We start from the raw sequence: 20,921 nt of genomic DNA on the forward strand, positions 1-20,921 counted from the left end.
ACACATGGCCACAGCTACTTTTTGAAAAGCATTATCCTGGGTCCTAGAAGGAATACAAGTGATATGATTGTCAGATCTAAAAGCCTCAAAATCTTTGGACACAAGAACAATGTTTCCTCTCTTCTCTCCTGGCTACTCATCCTTCTCCCGGTGTTTAAAAAAAAATGCCATGTGGTTAACCTTCCGTGCTCTTAAGCAAATCCAGCAGCTGAGCTCTTAGATGACATGGATATACACCCTGTCTTCCTAAATACTCTCCTCTTCCCCCCAGCTCTCCCTCTCTGGCCTTTCTGTCTCTCTGTTTCACTCTCTGAAATTCCCTTGATGTTGTATCATTGACAGATCTTTCTCTGGTCTCCTCCCCCCCCAACCCGGCTTTCAAGAAGACCTTGGAAATCTCTGGATGGCACACAAGCTGACCACTAGTCTTAGCTCCATGGTCACATGACCACGGCAGAATTCTTGGCTTTCCCCAGACCATGCTTTCTTTAGTGTTTTACTTCCTTGCCCTTTCCAAGACAATGTTCAGCTTAGGAAGTCTGTGCGGTTCGATCTGTGAGGAATTATACGCTCTCCGTAATTATCTGTTTAATAAATATATCTTGAGACACGAACAATCTCAAGTCTTATCTCTAAGCAGAGAATTTTCACCCCCTCCCCCCCCTCAGAAACTTCCAATCCCAATCTTCCAGCTGAGTGCCTGTTGTTCAAATATCCCCAAACCTCAACACAGTTACACATAGAAAAGTGAATCCGAACGCTGTCTCCTGCACATGATGCTGGTTTGGGATCATTCCCTTCTCGCCTTAGAGTCGCTGCTTTCCTGAACTTTGTAGACCCGGAACCTAAATCACTATTTTTGGTCTAGGGAAAGTGTTCAAGACCTTGATGAACTTTAATTTTCCTCACACAAAAGAAGAGTTGCTGATCTCACACTAGGTTTAAAATTTCACAAATCTCTGACTGCTTACTGCATGAGGACACAAGCATGCAATTTCTTTACTTCTGGACTTTTATCGTCCTAAAATTCCTATCATTCCACCCTTTAAAAAAGCACACAAAGCATCTGTATTTACAGTAAGATAAATTAGGAATCTGTACTATTTGCTACTGTTGACATGGATGAGCCATCAAGATCCCTCTCAATGGGAAGGCATGGATTTCCCGCCCCCCCCCCCAAGGCAACAGACAGAAACGTCTCCTAGTATGAATGCAGATGTTTAAATTGTATTCTAGCTAATGTAAAATCAAAACAACAGTAAACAAATGTTCTATTTATGAACACATTGTACACGTAAAAACTGAGAGTTTTATTGCAAATCATATGTCCATATTAGACATAATGAAATAAATACCAAACATATTTCACAGGTGAGAAGAAATGAAAATTCAGTTTCCATTTGTGCCCCTTTGGGCCTCCCTCCTCTTCTTTATCCATCTAACGTTCATTTAAAGAATATTTAAAAACTCTGACTGGTTTAAATGTAAGAAGGTTTAACCAGATTTCCTGGCAACTCATGGCTCCACTCAGTGTTATTTCTAGGAAAGACAAAGTAATTAGGCCTTCTTTCTGATGATTCTCCAAGCTGCTTAATTGTTTCTCAGATTTGGTGACATTCTGACTGGCCTGAATGGAATTGAACAACTTTAAAGCTGGGTAGGAAATATATTACTGATGTTCTAAAGCAAGCACAAATCATTATACATTTATATTTGATTGAGAAAAGGAAACATGGATGTTCTTTGCTTTGCAAGCTATAGTGCATGTGGTCATATCTATAAAATCTAACTCTGATATACCTGTGCAAGTAATTTTCTGATATATAACAAACAAAAAATAAACTCCATCAGATTCTATTTTGTAATATGTAGTTCATATGTTTCACTACTAATAAACTAGAGGTGCTGAGGGGTGATCTTAAACTGCATGTTTATCTCTGTGCCTTACCATTTTACAAAAAAAAAGAGAGAATGCTGTTTCAAGTTTGCTTCTGTGGATCAAGTATGGAGACAAATCTAGAAAAGACTGTTCCAGAACACTAATTCAAGTCTAAACTGAACCACATATTATTATTTAGTCTACAAAGCGTGACTGTAATGAAGTCACTTGTAAGTCTAAAGGCCTTAATGATTTGCTAACAATCTGATTATCAACTCCAAACTTGTCACAGAATTTGAAGCTCTTCAGGTTTTATCTTTGTGGACACTGTTTTAAGGAGTGGTCTTTATTTTTAATTACGTGTGTGCGCAGATGTGTGCGCTGTCACAAACCAGAAGGCCTTTGATCTCTGGGACCTAAAATTGCAGGCAGTTGTGAGCCACTTGATGTGGGTGATGGGAACAGAGCTTGGGTTCCTCCATGGAGGCGGTGTCTGCTGATAACTTCAGTCATTTCTCAGTCCCTCGGCTGATACTTTAAACTTTGTCCCACTAGAACATGGTCTTCTAAGTAAAGTCTGTTGTTACTGACATTGTCACTAGATTCTAGCCTTACACATCTCGTACATGTCAGTAAGATGTCCCTGGCTGTAGCTTTGTGGGAAGCGACATGGGTTGCCTGTAGCAGTTAACAGTGGAATAACACAGCCTTGGGGTACACATCCTCTCTAGTCTTTCAGGGAAAGTGCATTCCCCATCAGTCCATTCCAGTTGCCTGCTCATCCCCTCCAAACTAACATAATACAGTTTCTAGATAGAAGGCCATACAGCCTCTGCATAGGATCCATTTCTGGTGGGCGCAGGTTTCAGTTGCTTTGCTTAGAATGTTTCCATCCTTAGCTTACACTTTCAAGTCAACACATGCTTGCAGATTCAGATTAAATACCTTAGTTTCTAGCCATGCTTGGCTTATCCATCTCCACCAGTATGCCTCTAGGGGTCACGCTACTGGTCTGGTCAGATCTAACTGTCATTTGGAGGTACACAATGAGCGTATGCTGTGGTCCTCCAACAGGACGATTCTGGAAGCAGAAGACGTCCAAGAAACTGCCCAAGGAGTGTTCATGGAGCCCATTGCAAACCCCTTCTATCCTAGCTGAAGGTCCTTCTCATGGCTGAATTTCTTCTGTGCATCAATACATGCTGAAAGAACAGGTTTTATTTACTGTGACATTTCCCTGGATGCTTAATCCCACATTTTGATATTAGTGGGGACACATTAAATACTGTTCTATTGTGATGCTCTAGAAACATGGTGAGTTTTTCTTTATTTGTCCAATCAGAAAGTAATGTTCTCTTTCCCATGCCTCCCATACCATGACCCGGATCTCCTCAAGTTTGCTATTTGACACGGAATTGCCCTACACTCTAGTATGACGTCACAGTTCCTTCCACTTCCATACCACGTCATGGGTTCCCGGTGGATTAACATGTACTTTTCCCATGCAGACATTGAATACGTTTTTTCATATACGAGGTTTTCAGTCAGCATGAATTAAAATGGGATTATTTTCCATCCCTATCATTCCTAGAATAGAGAGATATTTAAGGTTTAGCTAAAACTCAACCTCCTCCTTTACCAGCATCTCCTTCCAGTATAACTCAAGGCACGGGTCACTGGAGGTGCATGGCATTGGGAATATCTAGGAAACTGAGAGCTAGAGATGCAGGTTATATACGATCAGGAGAAATGGCTGAAAATAGACAGAAGAAAACAGCGCTTAAGAAATCTTCCCCGAATTAAGAGGAAGTTGAACTATTGCTTGCTGATTTCACACGGTGTGGGAAACCCTCTGGGATGCAATTAAAGTAGGAAGGAGAGAGGAGGGAGAGAAATCACCCACAAGAAAGGCCCGCTCACCTCCAAGGGTGTTTCCTGCATCGGAGGGGACATTCCCTGGTGGAAGCCCAGAGGCTTTCCAAGTGCCGAACACATTTCCCCTACACAAACCTGCATGTGTTCTGCTTTCAGAGAAGGAGGCAGCTAACAATGAAAACCGCAGGGAGAATGGAAATCAAAGGCAGCCTTCACTCATAATCACTCACAATGGGTTCACACTCTACTTGGGAATATACGCATATATACAGGCCCAGCTATGCTCTAAGCACAGAGGAATGGAGCAGCCCACTGACCGCGGTTGGCACATCAACGTTCACGCCAGCTGACATTATACCTGGTTTTGTTTGTTTTTGTTGTTGTTGTTGTTGTTGTCTGATATTTGGGTGTGGAAATGGGACTCGGCGCTAAGTTCTCCTCTTTGAGGATTATGCTCTGATTTGAGCAGTTTGGTGTTCGTGTTCTCTGGCTTTGACTCTGAGGCTGTGGTGACCGGCCTCTGGCTTTCACTGTGGCTCCTTATGTGGGATTTGCTCTGGTGCTGGGCTCTCCCTTCAGCTGAGGTGCATAAATGAGGCACTTCACTCACTAAGGAAATCTCTTTCTAATTATGAGGATCATAAAGAAATCCCCTTATCCGCCATGGAAATCTGGTAGCTATTTCAATGGAACAGAAATACTTCACTATTCAAAATTAGACGAAGGGACTACTGTCTTCTAAACGAAGTCAAATCTGGAAGGCATATATTTTCCTAACAAAAATAATAAACAACACCTTTGAGAGAAATATTTAAGGAAACTGGACACCTATGTATAGCTCATATATTAAACCCAAACATTTCAAAAACAAATAACCTGGGCTGAGGTTTAAATTATGCCAGTCTGATTTTTATCATCATGTCTGAAGAAACTGTTTGGCAAGTATGGTAGGATTAAAGGGATATGCTAAGAAAAATAGTACTAAACTAATATCCATCCCTTTATTTTACTTTAAAGATCACATTGTCCTACTGATTGCATTATGTAGTTACTGAAAATCTCCAGTAACATAGGCAGCTGCCGTGTTCTGTGCAACGCAGGCAGGGATTGATGTGAGGAAAGGAAACATAACCTAGGCGAGGGAATGAAGGTTGGGATCAGATGGTCCATCTAAATCATGATTCAAGTTAGTGACAACAAACAGACTTGTAAACAAGAAAGGCAGGTCCAGAATGAGAGGGTGTGAGGGTATAAGAGAAGAGAAGATGCAAAAAGGTAGCGCTGCCTGTGAAACACATCTTTGTTACACATTTGTAACAAAATTGTCTCTGTGTTTTACCCTCTACCGGGACCCTGTCATTATTTTCTAGGGCCCTATGAATTTTTCCCTTTGAAAACCCCATCCTTCATACCAAAGGAATAAATGAATAAATAAAACAGAATATTTTGAATTATATTTTGTGACCCAGTCAGTAGAAAAACAAATACGTTAGTATTGTATATGAAAACACTTCCTATTAACTGTTCCCTTGTCCTTTCTGATTTTAAAGGAAATAAAATCGTGGCCTCTGGGCCTTTGCATAGTCAGATATAGGCCTCAGAGTGCCTGGTACTGTAAGTTGGCCTTCTCACCAACGGGATTTTCCCTAACCATTAGCTTTTTTTCTTCTGACCGCTCAGCAGCATTTGGCAAGCTAACTTCTTTGCCAGAATGTATTCGCTTCAAACCTCACGCACATTATATGTGTCTACCTATATGCAGCCAACTTGCTAACTGATACTTCTAAGAGCGCTCACTGTTAATACCTAAAACACACACACACACACACACACACACACACACACACACACACACACACACACGACATAAGCAAACACAGAACCACAGCCTCTGTTCTCTTATTATGACATGAAAACCTGGAATGTTTCCTCTCTTTTACATTTCTTGCTTTCTTTTTTCTTTTTTAAGATTTAGTTATTTTTTATTTGAAGGCTTTGCCTGTGTGTATGTTTGTGTGTCACATGTATGCCTGGCACTCATGGAGGCATTGGATTCCCTGGGCCTGGAGTTACAAACAGTTGTGAGCTGCCATGTGGGTGCTGGGAACCAACCTGGGGACCTTTTCTGGGGCAGCCAATGCTCCCCACCACTGGGACATCTCTTTCAACCCTCTTTAATGTTTAATGCTAGACAAAGCAGATGAAAGCCTTTAAACTGTTTGTCTTTTGCCCAGACTGTTAGCAGAATTCTTAAAAACCAAATGAGTTCATTAATTTACATTAGTTGAGGGTTTGTTTTATCCCCACAGTTTTTTTTAGGCTCTGATATCACAATCAAATGTATATACTAGATTATTCCTTGGCTGGACTACTTAATAACCAGCCTGTGACACAGCTGGGAAGCCCGGCTATACAGTTAGTCATGTGCCCTCCGCGTTAGACAGTTGGGAAGATGGCTGTCTTCACAAGAATTTTGAAGGCTCCATATGGCTTCAATCTCAGAAGCAAGGTTAGCCAGATGCATCCTGGAAATCAGAGGGTGACAGACATGCCCGCCCATCTCCTTTACAGTCAGTGACAAATTTAAACTCGACCAGAGGGGATAAAGCGTTCTCACCCGCTTACATAAAGGAGTCAAAATGCCCATGGCTCTCCTGGCCAAACCTCTACAATAAAGCACACACGCTTCATGGTGATATTTACTTTCCTCATGGAAGCTTGCCTCAACGTGACGAGGGGACCACTTTTCGGTTATACCACTTGAGCTATGAGCAAATGCGCTTTCCCTAAACGCGTTTTCCCCTAAATTTGGGTTTGATATTTATTTCAGCACTACACCCATATCGCTGGACACTCAACTCCAAGACCAGCATTGCAACATTGTATCATCAGCGACACAAAAAGCTGGCTGCTTGCTTACATCTGTCTGAATTCGCACAGGGCAGGAAACCCTGTCCTAATGCCTGGACTGCAGCGTTTTGCTTTGTTTCCTTCAGATAACCATCATGGCCATATGAGAAGTCTCCCTGAAATCAAGTTATTTCTGCTTTAGAACGTGTTACTTTCTTTAAATCATCCCAGAGAACACATGGGCGGCTCACTCATGGTAAGGTCTTTTACCCGTGCATAAAGGGCAGTGTGAATACTAAAAGATTCATGAAAGGCTGCTGTCCTTGCTGAGCAATTATGAAATGTTACAACGGTCTGACTTTCTGCAGGCTTTTCTCCTATGGGCTTCCCTACTGAGGAGCAAGTTCACTGCTTAAAGTATTGACCGAGATGCTCTTTGGTGGATTTTCCAACATTTAAAGAAAAAAAGTTGAAAATACTAGTTTTTCTAGAAGAAGGTGATTCACTAAAAGTGTGTTTTCTTATGTGGCCAATCTGGAAGGGATAAGAAGACTTGGAGAATGAAGACATCCAAGACACACCAGAAATAACAAGGAAAGATGGGGGCGGGCCCTTCTCCTGGATTCAGAAACAGGAAGACAACTTATTGCCATGAGAGGCAGAGGGAAGCTGCAGGAAGACAGAATATTTGATATCCCTCTATATCTAATAAACAGACGGTACAGCAACTCGAAGAGGAAGTGAATCTCAAAGCCATCCGTTGTCCTCTGCTGGCTTTGGTCTCTGGTGATTCAGTGGGCAGGATGTAGACTTACATACATACTGACACTGCTTAGGCCCACTAGAACTATTTTTCTTCCAAAGTTCTCCTCAGATGAGAGGTTAAGGACCAGTGAGATGGCTAAACTCAATCCCCGGGGTCCACGTGGTAGGAGGAAAAAATTCATTCAGGCAAGTGTCCTCTGACCTCCACATGTGAACTGAGGTCATGCATACTCATACACAGACACACGGAAATAAACATAATCTTACCCATCTTACCCAGCATTTGAAAGCTGAAGACAGTAAAGAGATTGTTTTAATATTTCACGTACACCAGAAGGGAATTTAATGGGGCTACTGTTGCAGGGAGTTGGGGACTGAAAAGATGGCTGTGAGATACTTTTGATCCTAAGATGAATTCACGGAGGTTGAGAGTGGATCCAGAAGTGGCAGAGGTGTGAACTCACAAGGGAATATTTAAACTCCAGTCAAGATTGCGGAAGCCCTCAGAATTGTTAACACGCAGTCGAGGCAGTGGCAGTGTCTGTCAACTTGAGAGGGAAGGAGAGTGTGTTGATGCAGCAGAAGTTGCTGTGTCTGCTCTTCTGGTTTGGGGAGAGGGAAAGTAACAACTGTACTAATCTTGAGAAAAGCTAAGTTTACTTCTTTTATTCTGGAAGAAGTGATGGGGAGATGTCATTCTGTAAATAAGTTTCTCTTATTGGTTAATGAATAAAACACTGTTGGCAAATAGGAAGGGAAGATAGGCGGGACTAGAAGGCCAGGAGGATTCTGGGAGAGGTAGATGATATTCAAGATGTAGGGACTTGAGAAAAAGCTCTGAACCCTCTCTCTGGTAAGATAAGACCACGTGGAAATACTTAGATTAATAGAAATGGGTTAATATTTAAGACAGAGCTAGCCAATTAGAAACTGGCCAACAGCTTTATATCTAATACAGCGTCTCTGTGTGTTATTTGGGGCTGACATGGCTCTGGGACCAGGTTAAAGAGAAAACTGCTCTTACCAAAGACTGCTTTAGGAGGCATGGGGATTCTCTTTTCCTTCAGTGGTGGAAGCTCACTGGCATCATGTGAGGTCACTACTTAACTCAAAACATTCTGGTGAAGATGGAGTGCACTTAGAATTACACATCATCACAGCCGTTGGATTCTTAACCCTCCTGTATGGGGTTTCAATTATTATATTCAAGATGTTTCTTTAAGGAGTTTTGATGACCTTTTGTTATTTCCTAAGAGCCATTTCACAGAGCAGTCCCTTACATGCTCTCATGTGAGCTACATAAGTCAATGCTCTCTTCGTGTTCCACAGGTTCCAAACCTCAAAGAGAGAGGCACATTTTTAACCTTTCTGCACTAATAACTATCACCAGATCAGCTTTCTTCCCATTTTTCAATTAATTCATAAATACTCATCGCTTACATCTATGTAACCATATAAAATGACTCCATCCTATTCCACCTCATGTGGTGACAGTCCCACCATGCATGGCTCCCATCTCTGGGTGTCTGCTCTATTTCCACTTCTCCTTATACTTTTGACATCCCATGCTGCTTTGTTTTATGTCTGTCCTTAAGGAAAATGAAATAAGATGTAAACAAATCCAGAGAAGAGTAACCTTTTTAAAAGAAAGTTTACTTAGTTATATTTAGTGTGATGATTAACAACTGTTCTTACCTATCTTGTTTCCTGGTCTCTCTTTTTTGATATTTATATTTTTTTATTCCCTCCTTTCTTTACATTTTTTTAATCTTACTGTGTTTTCTTTTTGTTTCAGACAATATCTTGCTCTGCAGCCTATACTCAGTGTTTGAGTTCACCACCCTTCCTCTCTGCCTTCCTACCTATGGGATTATGGGTGTGACACACCATGCCAAGATAATTTCCTTTTGTGGAAACTACTGGACACTAACTTTCTGAATATCAAGAATCTCCTCAAAACGAATCACCAATATTACTAGACTCTACTCCCTGCAGGCCTCTGGACCCTCAGTTATCCTCAATCCAGAGGGTTTCTTCTGTATTTCCCCTAGATGTTCCTCCTGGCTTTAATGTTGTCTTCTACAACAAGATCACCATGATCTTCCATCACCAAGTGACAGGCTGTTTCCTAGGATACAAACTATGTACACACTTCATTTAAGTCAATTTATAGCTAACAAATCCTGCATGTTTTTAATAGATGGACACATACTGTACTTATTAAATCTATTTACTAAATAAATATAGGTTCACAATGAAGATAGGGAGCGTCATGCTTCTGAAAAGATCGTTCCTCTAAGCCCTGAACTTCTCAACATGAGACAAAAACAGATGAAGAGAGACTTATCATTGAGAATTGCAAGAGACTGGTTTAAAGGGTCATTTTTTACTCTAAAGCATTACATAGCGCGCGCACACACACACACACACACACACACACACACACACACACACACGGAAATTTGGTGAGAATTTTGGCTGATTTTCTTTTTTTTTTTTTTTAAATTGAATAATGTTTACAATGAAGTTGAAAAATATACCAGCTGCTGTGACATTGACAATACTGCATAGTTACTGACTTGGTGGTACCAGGGGAACAGGATGGATGGACTGAACTAGTAGGCTGTTCTAATACTGATATTTTCTTTTTAGCAGTTCAGGCTGTAAGCTGACTCCATGAAATGGTATAAAGAAAACAGGGTTTGGGAGCTAAACAACTTACAAACAAGGAGAGAAACCCATTCTTTGGCCCCAGGCAGTATTCTCCCAAGCTAAATGTAGTCTGTGTTTCCAGGACCTGCACACTGGATTCAGAATACTATGGAAATGAGTTGGAATTGGAATCAACTCATAGAGAAGAGTCAGATCAAAAAATGGGAGTGGATCTACTTGGCCAAGAATGAACCTGTCCTAGCATGGGTTCCCTGAAGAAAGCCCCAGAACAAGCTGGAAGATTTCTAGCAGGATGTCTGGGAGTCAGCATCGTCCTTGCTGCACACTTGGTCCCGTTAGCAGATGTGCCCTAGACACACGATGTCACAGATGTGACAGCCCTAGACGGGAGGAGCTCTAAGAAGCCATGGCTTATTCTAGTTGTTCAGGACCCTCTGGGAATATAATGAAAGCTTGGGACATTGTCTCCAGGTTAGAAAACAGTATGAGTCCATAAATCAGGGCCACTAAGGGTTTCCCAGATTCCACAAAGCTCATCTTACAACCTTTAAAGTGATTTAGTACTCAGGGTAAAAAGAAGAGAAGAATACCTCCTCCGGCAGCTAGCAAGGAAGGGGTGCACAGGGCTACCCTCCTGAGATGCAGTCTTGGGCTGAATCAAGAGGAGGGAGAGAACCACACTGGGCACTCTTGACCTCTTCTTGGTCCTGTTCTGTCAGTCAAATCCCACCGTGGATTTTGATGGATTCATTAATATATTAAGACAGATAAATTTTGTTAATTGTATATTTCAGAAGACACATGGAAACCACAGTTGAAGTCTGTCAGAAGGGCCAAACAAATTAACTCTGGGGTCTTGTTTCATTTTATGTTAGTCCCTTTACCTGACTGTCTGTCCCTTTAAAAGGAACAGAGAATACTTGGTAAGGATGAAGAACCCCGCCACTCCCTGTGAGGCACACCCCACCCTGTGTCTCTTGTGGGTGGGGCTCTTCCTCATCAGGGGATGGACCTCACTGCTCCATCTCTTTCCTGCCACAGAGGATATGCAGAAGAGATGTTAGAGGCCTCTTCTCTCTGCAAAGTCACAGCTCTTCCTAGTAGCAGTGATGCTAAATCATTCCATGCATGTTGATGTCATTGCTCTTACAATATCAAACAAATAAGACCTCGTGCTTCTTTCCAAGTGGCCATTTCATCGACTCAAGGCCTATCTGTTGTAACTTTAATATAAAATATACTTTTCTAAGATAATTTGAAAATAGATAATGGTCTAACTAAGTCTTAAACTGTTTGAAGAGTGTAAGAAGGTATTGTGTTGGTGGTGGCTGAGAGAGAGAGAGAGAGAGAGAGAGAGAGAGAGAGAGAGAGAGGAGGAAGGAGAGGGAGGGAGGAAGAGAGAGGAGAAGAAGGAATGGGAGGAGGGAGAGGGAGGGAGGGAGAGAAGGAGAGACATAAATGCCATCTCCCTCCTAGGCAGCACTTTTCCCCAGATGAAGAGGTCAGCACTGTTTAGCCCTGCTCTGCCATGTTAATTTAGTGTGACAAGATAAAGCAGTAATCAGGCTCTGGAGGCTGTGAACCTCCCGCCATCCAGGGACATGGGGTGGGTGATCTGTATTGCACATCACTTCATACCACTGTGGTGACAGAGCCCCCTGAATACGCACACGCAAATGCTGCTCGCTCTTCATCCATCGGGACCCTTCTCTCCACATCATTCCCTTACAATGCATTTCCCTCTGCTTGATGTGCAGGTAGCCCACATCCACTCAGGGCTAATCTGAGAACTTAATGCTTTGCATCTGACAGGGATGCTCAATACACACCCTCTCACAGCCACCCTGTCAGGTCTCCTAATTTACAGGGAGACATCCAGACTTGGATAATCCACTGATCCTGCTTGCTTCAGCTTTTATATTTCAGTCTGCCGTGTTAAGTTGTCAGGGGCAGTGGTTAAAGCGATGTTTCGCGATCTGAGATTTACTTTCTTAGGGGCGAGTTTCTCAAAGCTTGCCTTCCTACATCGCCCTTACAGATCATCCCTAGGAAAGTCGCTGTATCTTTACTGGCATAAATCTAGTAATAAAACGATAAAGTGTTTTTAGGTAAGGACAGTTTAGAGAGGCTCGGGTTATAAGCATAAGAATGTAAAACTGAATAAGATTTGGAATTTCAAAGGATGGCGTCTGTCTAGTTCTGTCTGCGGGAAGCAAAAACACCATATGTAAAAGGGGCATGTTTCTCTCTATGTAAAACAAAAATAATTACAGAATCGCGGAGAGGACACAGGCCCACACGAAAGAGTTGGAGTACCAGAAAAGAAGGCCACAGGAACCCATTAGGAAAGGGAGAAGTTGGGGTTTGGCCCCCGCAAAACAAAGGCAGAGGGATGGATGTGTCTCATCTTGGGGTCTAGCAGTACAGACATGGGTATTTTGGTTGGGGATGTCAGTTTTAGTTGCAATATGTCAGATTTCTGACAGGCGAGCTGTGATATTGTACAGTCCCAGATCTCATCCACCCTACACCATCTCAAGCTGTTCCTGTGGGTAAATCGGAGCAGAGAGATCAAAGGACCATGAAACAGTAAACACAATAGCCATAAACAAAGAGCTGTACCCCTCAAAGAGCATGACACTCCCAAAATCTTAGAGTGTACCACGGGGGGGGGGACGTGGGAAGATGAGTCATTACTGAAAGCTCGTTTAAACGCCACCAACCTCCCTAACACTCGTTAAGACAAAGGAGTTTGTAGACATCACCTAGTCATTTCGGGGGGGGGGGGATACATCATTTAAAAGTATATCTGTGGTTGTCCCCACACCTAGTTTGTACTGATGAATTAATCTCAACATAAGCAGTTTAGAGAAGCTACAGTCAATACACAGGAGTGGCTATAGGTTTTCCAACACACACACACACACACACACATACATACATATATGCATACATGCACACATACTTGCACACATGCACACATACACACATGCACACACGCATATACCCACACACTCCTAAATTAAGCATTTCAAATTAATTAATTTATGTTTATGGGTGCTTTGCCTGCCTGCATGCATGTGTATGTATGTGTAGCACATGACTACAGTGCCCTCAGAGGCTAGAAGAGGGTGTCAGGTCCCCTCAACCTGCAGCTGCAGATGGCTGTGAGCTGTCACGTGGGTGCTGGCAATATAATCTACTGCATGGGACTCAGTCATAATTCACATTATGTAATGTGTGATTTTGCACTTATATCTAAGCCCCTGTTGCTTATTTTGCTTTTGCTCACTAAATGGTAGAGTCCCTGAACATGCCTGGCACCTGGCACATTTCATGCACGCTCTCAGTCTTGTATTTTACTTTCCCTTTAACTACCAGGAGGAGCCTTGTGCACTTTGGTTGTAGTGTTTGATGGTTCAGTAACCCTGACCTGCAGGTTCTGGGATCAGTATCTTCAGTGAAATCCATCTCGAACCTGAGTGTGAACTCATTTAATGGAGAAAGGTCCACACTGTTGTTCTAGAATATGTCATAGTGGCTGACACACAGCCCATGACACACATTGTTAACATTGTTTTAGAGAACTGTGGATTCTATGTTGCAGTGCGGTGGTCCACAGTGGCCTCCGGGACAGCAGTGCAGCCTGGTGTCTGGCAGATGGGCAAGCACATTTGATACTGGCCATTTCTCACACTGTGTATGCACTGTTGGGACTCACCAGTGATGAAATACGCTGACCATTTCTCACACTGTGTATGCACTGTTGGGACTCACCAGTGGTGAAATACGCTGGCCATTTCTCACACTGTGTCTGCACTAACATCGGTACAAGGCTCTCATCCAATGGAGGAACAGCTCTGAGCTTTCACCGAATGACTGACTTACAGAGACACCAACGTGTTGTTATCTATGCTTTTAAGGGATTGCACTTGTCCCTTGGTAGCTTAGGTTCCCTGGAGTGGTATGATGACCTCCCCAGTGTCTGCCACATAGACACTGTTTAAGAGCCACCAGAAGGCAGACGAATACATTTCCTATACATAATGGCTATAATGTTGGTCTTCCTGCCACAGAGACAGTCTTTACTAAATGACAAGCACAAACCAGGCACTTTGTTCACTGGTTTAATCTTGTGGTGCCAAGGTCACAGCTGGTCAAGGCTGACCTCCTTATATTTACACCTCCTTTGGCCACATGGTTCATCCTTAAATATAGACTATGGGGAAAAAAATAAAAGCTCCTTGTTGTCACATGAAGAAAACGTGTAACCAAGCAGCGTGGTGATAATTGTCAGCTCTCTTAGCCATATGGTTTTGTCTGATACCACACAACTTCCCCTCTGCCATAAAGGAACAGAGGAAACTAACCAAAGGAAAATAAAACCAAACAAAAACAGAATTTACTGTCTAAGGGGCCGGAGAGCCCATGAAGACTTGCAGACGACCTGAGCAGTATCCTCAACACACACACACACACACACACACACCTGTAAGGGAATCCATTGCCCCTCTTCTGGCCTCCACAGCACTCACTGTACTCTTGGGCACATGGCCACACATAGACACACTCCCACACACACAATTGAAAGATAATAAGAATACATATTTGAAAAAGAAAACAAAGCTAGTAATAATGGGGTTTGCATAAGATGGTCTATGCATCTAATGAAGTCTAACAATGAATTCAGCCCTGGACCAGTGCACTTCTAAGTATCTTAGACTTGGTAGAGAGGGACTTAAATGGTGTACAACACTGTAACATCATCCTGGCACAACACTGTAACATCATCCTGGTGTCCCACTGTTGGTGAAGTAGACTCTTTCAGTTCATGTCGTCACTGTTACAGTTTTCCCTGGAGGTCCCCCATTTCATCTATTCTCTTCCCATACAGCCTCAGGCCGTAGAACACGCTGGCTTGGTGCTTACCGCGTACACCAGGTCGGCCTTTAGAACATGTCAGTCCCCTGCCTCAGCCTCCGAGTGCTACCACCCATCCTGGCTCACTTAGAATTCTCTATGCTGCAGCCAGTGTTCTACCTGTGATACGGAAAGTCGTAAGAAACCCTAAACCACACTGAAAAGCCATCCTTTCTTTTGTCTCTACTTTGACATTGCTTCCGGAAGCTCAAAGTTCTCACGGCAATGCCCGGTTATGATTTCGGGAGATGGAGAACATGAAGTTAAACACCCCCAATGTAAACCGCTTTGAGCACAGAAGTGTCGTCACTTGTTAGCTCCAGGTTAGAAAAAAAAAAAAAAGGATTACTTCTTTTCTATTTCAGAGTTAGCCTGGGACTAAGAAATGGCACACCTTGCTACTCACAAACGAGGACCATAATCACACAGGGAACCAAACTTGTTCCGTAGAGTCCTTGAGTCCCTCAGCATACAAGCCATCTTCCTCCCCACCGCAGCAGAGACAGTCACCCCATAAGCAAAGCAGGCACCAAAGAACCCCCAACAGATCAGAGATGTGTTTATCCCTATTGATATGGGTCTCACATTTTAACAACTTGCCCAAATTTGACCTTAAAAACTTTACAGCATGCTTGTGACTAGTACTTTCTTTTTTAACTTGTTCTGCACTGAGCTGTCTCTGTTAGGCTAAAGTATTTAAAGTAACAAAAAAACCAAATGCCAGTGTGAGGAGCTTGCAACAGTGGAAATTAAAACGGTCCACACAATACTCTAATCCGGGTGTCTAGTATTGTTCTTCAAATGGAAATGGTCTCAGATTGAACTAGTTTAACCATCCCCATCTCACTCACCTTTCCACTGAGAATCAACTCTACCAAGAATCCCAACACGTTCAAAATTCCGTTTATTATTGTATGGTGATTACCCTAGCTTAATTCTAAATATAAAGCCTCATGCATAAAGACATTGTTTCTTGTTCATTTCTATTCTGCTTTCTCACAGGAGCTGGAGTTTGCTGTGTTAGCTGGACCATGTGACCAACAGGCCCTGAGACCCCCGGTCTCTGTCATCCCAACCCTGAGTGCACAGGCACACCGCTGTGCCCAGGTTTTGTGTTGGGGTCTAAATGAAGACCCTTATGTTTGCAATGCAGTTATTTTACCTGATGAACCATCTCCCCAGACCTGATCAAGATTTCTGTGACTTCCTATGAGCCAACCCCTCCCACCAAGGTACTGAACCAAAGGGCATGGGCACAGACAGAATGATCTACTGCCCAATTTCTCCAGCAGCTTCTGAGGTCCTAGCTGACTGTGTTTCAATGTCGCCATCCCTGATAGCCCTAGGGACAATTTCCCAGCACAACACACAGAAAAATTGAACTTCCATTCAAACACAAGTCTGGAAGTATGTCTAGATAAGCAGCATCGGGGGTATTTTGTGACAGTGTAGACAAGGTGAGGTTTGTAACAATGTAATTTCATTGTATGATAAACATCAATTTACCATAAAAAAAAAAAAAACAAATACAGACTTGTCAGCATCTTACCTTGTTGCAACTGAATTGGCCTTGTTCAGATAAGAAGCCTATCTCTGCCAGCAACAACAGGTTAGAGATAAACCCGGTGAAATCACTCTCCCTGTGGAATGCTGCTGCCTGCGATCGTAACTTTACATTGCACATACAGCTGCTGTCGAGCCCACTTTTTCTGACTCTTGCTGAATCTACTCCCTGTGCTATGAAACAGAGTGCATCCCACATCCACACCACTCAAAGGTAATTACACTTTTGTCTAGAGTACAGGATAGGACTCCACCTAAACAATGCAATTCTCCTTATTACATCTAGCACAAGGACCTCCTTGGCTGAATAGCGGTGCTAACCATGCCACGAGAACTTAATGCAAAGTCTGACTTACAGACATTGAGAAGCTTATAGAACGCATCAGATAAGAACAGTAATCCTTACCACCCCATAATTAAGTTCTTATTCTGTTATTTATGAATGGCACCAACACATTTTCTTCTCTTTTCCTTAAGTTTTCTGAATACTATCCCATAGATGACCTTACCCTAGATATCAAAAAGTCCATAATTGATTCTTCTTTGCAAGCAGAATTCATAAAGCAAGCACCCAAAGTCACACAGCTACAATGTAGCAGTTAAAGATAACCTTGTGTGGAAAAGTAATCTAAGGGCTTGACAGTGATCCCCAGAACTTCTGAAGGCCCTTTTCTCTTCTCCGCACACTGGATGGGTGTTAACTCAGTGATTAAGACTGCCTTTCACACACAGGAACCCTGCTACAGGAAACCTGAAAGCCCCCCCCAAACTGTGTCTTTTATGAAAAAGTGATATAAAAAACACATTTGCAAAATTTCTTTGATGGACTTGGTGGGGAGGGGAGTGGACTCATACCAACGGTTGTTTCACAGCATCCTGGTTCTGCAGTGTGGACGGAAGGACATTCATTCAAACGTACACCATAGGGAGACATAATGAGCATGGAGACTCAGTTCTGAGTAATCCCAGAAAAATAGCAACTCGAAAGTGAGACACTAAAATATATTCATATATAAAATATATTTCATATTATAATATATTATATCTGCACACACACACACACACACACACATATATACACACAGAGCCGGGCACAGTGGGGTGTAACTTTAGTCCCAGTCCCTCAGGAGACTGACAGGTGGGGGATGGCTTGAGCCAGAGTCAGAGGCAGTATGGCACCTACAATCCTGTCTCATTAAAGGAAAGGTCTACAGTGCAGCCCATTGACATTGCTCTTGTCCAGGGTGTGCAAGGCTACTGGCTGGACCTGAAACAATGCAAAGAAGAGGTATCTGTGCACTTATTTATTTATTTTTTTAAATAAGATTCAGTTACATGTAGAGCAAGCCACTCCAATGATTTCATATTGAAAATAACATATTGTTCCTTCAAAACAAGAATGGTTTAAAGAATCAAAAGGAAGCTTGAAAGAGACAGAATAGGCTTAAAAAAAAAAAAGTAGACAACAGATTATTCCAGAGCCACGGGTGGTGGTGGTTTTCATTTCCCATCGCATTTGCACTGGAGCCGAGAGCTCACCAGCAGATGCAGCATGCAACCAGACAGAAAATGAGCGCCAGGGGCTGTCCCACTGTGAGCACCAGAGGCCCTTATCTCCTCAGAGCTGCCCCCATCTCTCCGGACACTCCCACGCCCCTGTGCTAGAGATTGCCTGAACCTTCCATGAGGCTGCTCCATACCAGAACTGTCCTTCAGGCTCGCCTGAATCACAGAGCTGCCCGTTTGTCTCTGGAACTTTGAAGCAACAACCAAGCCCACTGTAAAGAAGCAGACAAAACAAAACTAAAGCCCACAGGCTGGGAAGATGACTCGACTAGGTCTGTAGAGTCCTTGGTGCACAGGCAAAGGCTAGCAGCCAAACACCCATACAAACACCCATATCAGAATCACTTGTGGTAGAGTGTGCCTCTGGAGTCTTAGCCCTGGGGATGAAAAGACGGGAAGATGCCTGAGATCGACGGCCAGCCAGGCCAGCCAGGACCAGTGGGCCCCACATGCACTGCAAGACACTGTCTGCGAAATAAGGTGTAAACACCCTGATGAGACACCAATATTGAATTTGGCCTGTGTATGTGTGTGTGTGTGTGTGTGTGTGTGTGTGTGTGGATGTGTGTGGATGTGTGTGCGTGCATGTGTGGATGTGTGTGCATGCATGCATGCATGTGTTTGTGTGTGTGTGTTTGTGTGTGTGTGCCAGAACACACATGCATACACACAGACAGTTAATTATACCTCCACACAGGACAAATATATGTAAAAAAAAATTATAAAACTATACAACCAACAAAAGATTCGGAAGCACCCTTGTCACCAATAGGTTAAAGGTCAGGATGGCCACGCAGTCACGGCAGAACCACTGTTTAGCAAAGCTTTTTGGAGATGATCAGGGAGTGGGGCTCTGCTTTTAGCTGGCTGGCAAAGTTCTGAGAGCTTCTTTAAAGAATACAGTATCATCACCACCAGTGCCTGAATCCCACAAGCAAGTCAAAAGCCCACATAGAATTCAATTGGCAGCATTTGTGCTGATCATAGCTACTCAGGAGTTTCATGTCTCCAAACACTAGGAAAATACACATGAGCTCTAGTTCAGAGAGGCAGATTTACATCCTTATCAGGCCCCTACATGGCCTTAACACTCTCATCATCTTTGTGGGAGATGGCCACAGAGTGCACAAGTTTTTATCTCAGAAGTGTCTTTGCCCTGGGTTTTATATGGGAAGGTTTTCCCTGATTCTGCCAGGCAGACTTGCAGGAACTACTCTACAACACGAAGCATTCTCCATTTTCAAACACACTGAGTAAAAACTCAGAGAATGTATTTCCTCATGAAACATAAGACTCTATTGTGTGGGCAGAACAATAGTCCATTATAAAAAGAAATTATTCATGTTAGGTAATAATACCATAAATACATTCAACCATTTTGATAAATGTTTAAAATAGATCTTTTTCTAAGAGACTCATTTCTGATATCTTCTCAGAAAGCACATTAGTGGGTATCACTATAGCTCTAGAAAATATCACCAAGAATTGACATGTTTGGAGAACTTTACCCCCAAATACTTAGTATTTGTTGAGCCATATCAAATCAAGTATTTATTAAATCATCACAAGTGGAGACAGAGAGAGAAAGAGGAAGAAACAGAGGGAGAGGGAAAGACAGAGAGGATAGATAAGACACACTGTGCACATTGCATAGGTCATAGTGTAGCGCCTGAGAAAAGGTACAGTGAGCCATGAGCGAAGGAACAATGTACTCCCCACTGTTCAGGAACTGAATGGACCCATCTAGGGTGTGGTGACCTTTTGCTTAGTCATGTGGGGAAAGCACTATTTGCCGTAAGGATGAAGTCTAAAACTCAGAAAGATATCCCAGGAGGATGTGTAGAACTGCCACTGAAGGTACCCCGCCATCTTGCCGATTGCATGTGATGCTGGGCATGGATGAGGCATTGGTCCCATGCAGAATGCAAAGGAAGGACCCCAATGATAGTGTGGGGTGGTGACGATTTGGGGCTAAGTCCTGAAAGGGACAGCAGCCACAGACACATTTGACAACAGTGTGAGGGAGACACCCCAACCCTTTCTTAGGTAAACAAATCAGATGCAGATGGGAGAATGATCTAGCAGCAGGGCTCAGAAGTTAGGGCTGTGATGTGTTCAAGTGTCCACTCAAGAAGACAAGGTGATGAATGCAAGGAACATTCCAGGGAGAAACCACTCGTGTGCTGTGTGAGAAAGTCCAGACGCTGATGACATTGATATGGGATGGCTCATTCAAACCCTAAAAACTTACACCACGGTGGACCTCAACCACTTTGGGTCACAGAACTACTGGAGAATTCACTGGAAATCATAGCACAACTCAGATCCATTGTTTTAACTTTTTGCATACTTTTGTTTAGTATTATCGTGTGCCTGTGTGTGTGTGAGCATGAACATACATCCACCAAGGCGTGCATATGGAGGTCAGAGGACAACTTTCAAGAGTTGTTTCTCTCCTTCCGGAATGAGCTCTGGGGATGTGGCTCCGTTGGCTGAGTCTGTGTGGCCAGCACCCTTCCACATGAACCATCCCACTGGCCCATGAAACAGAATCGGCTCTCTGTTCCCAGAGACCCACAGATCATAGCACAGAACTTCACAGTGTCCCCAATGTCACCAGCTTGGTGATTTAACCTGCCCTTCTCAGGGTGGGTCATTCATCTTTGAATATGCTCAAAATTACCTTGGAGCCATTGCTGAAGCCATCACTATTTATACTCAGCCCTTCAGAGGTGTGTACATGTGTCACTGTCACAGGAGAAATCCATCTGAGGACCATTCTTACTTAGTTGGGTACCGCCTGAGAGCAGGCAGTCGTCAAAATGATAAG

The 20,921-nt window shown here is 43.0% G+C and overlaps 1 protein-coding gene across 6 annotated transcripts in view; it reads right to left on the reverse strand.

The window, feature by feature from the left end:
* Positions 1-20,921, reverse strand: part of Sox5 (SRY-box transcription factor 5) — a 358,999-nt gene that overhangs the window by 286,340 nt on the left and 51,738 nt on the right. The gene's annotated exons all lie outside the window — the stretch shown is intronic.

Source organism: Phodopus roborovskii, unplaced genomic scaffold (assembly GCF_943737965.1).
Source record: "Phodopus roborovskii unplaced genomic scaffold, PHOROB, whole genome shotgun sequence".
NCBI classification, from domain to species: domain Eukaryota; kingdom Metazoa; phylum Chordata; class Mammalia; order Rodentia; family Cricetidae; genus Phodopus; species Phodopus roborovskii.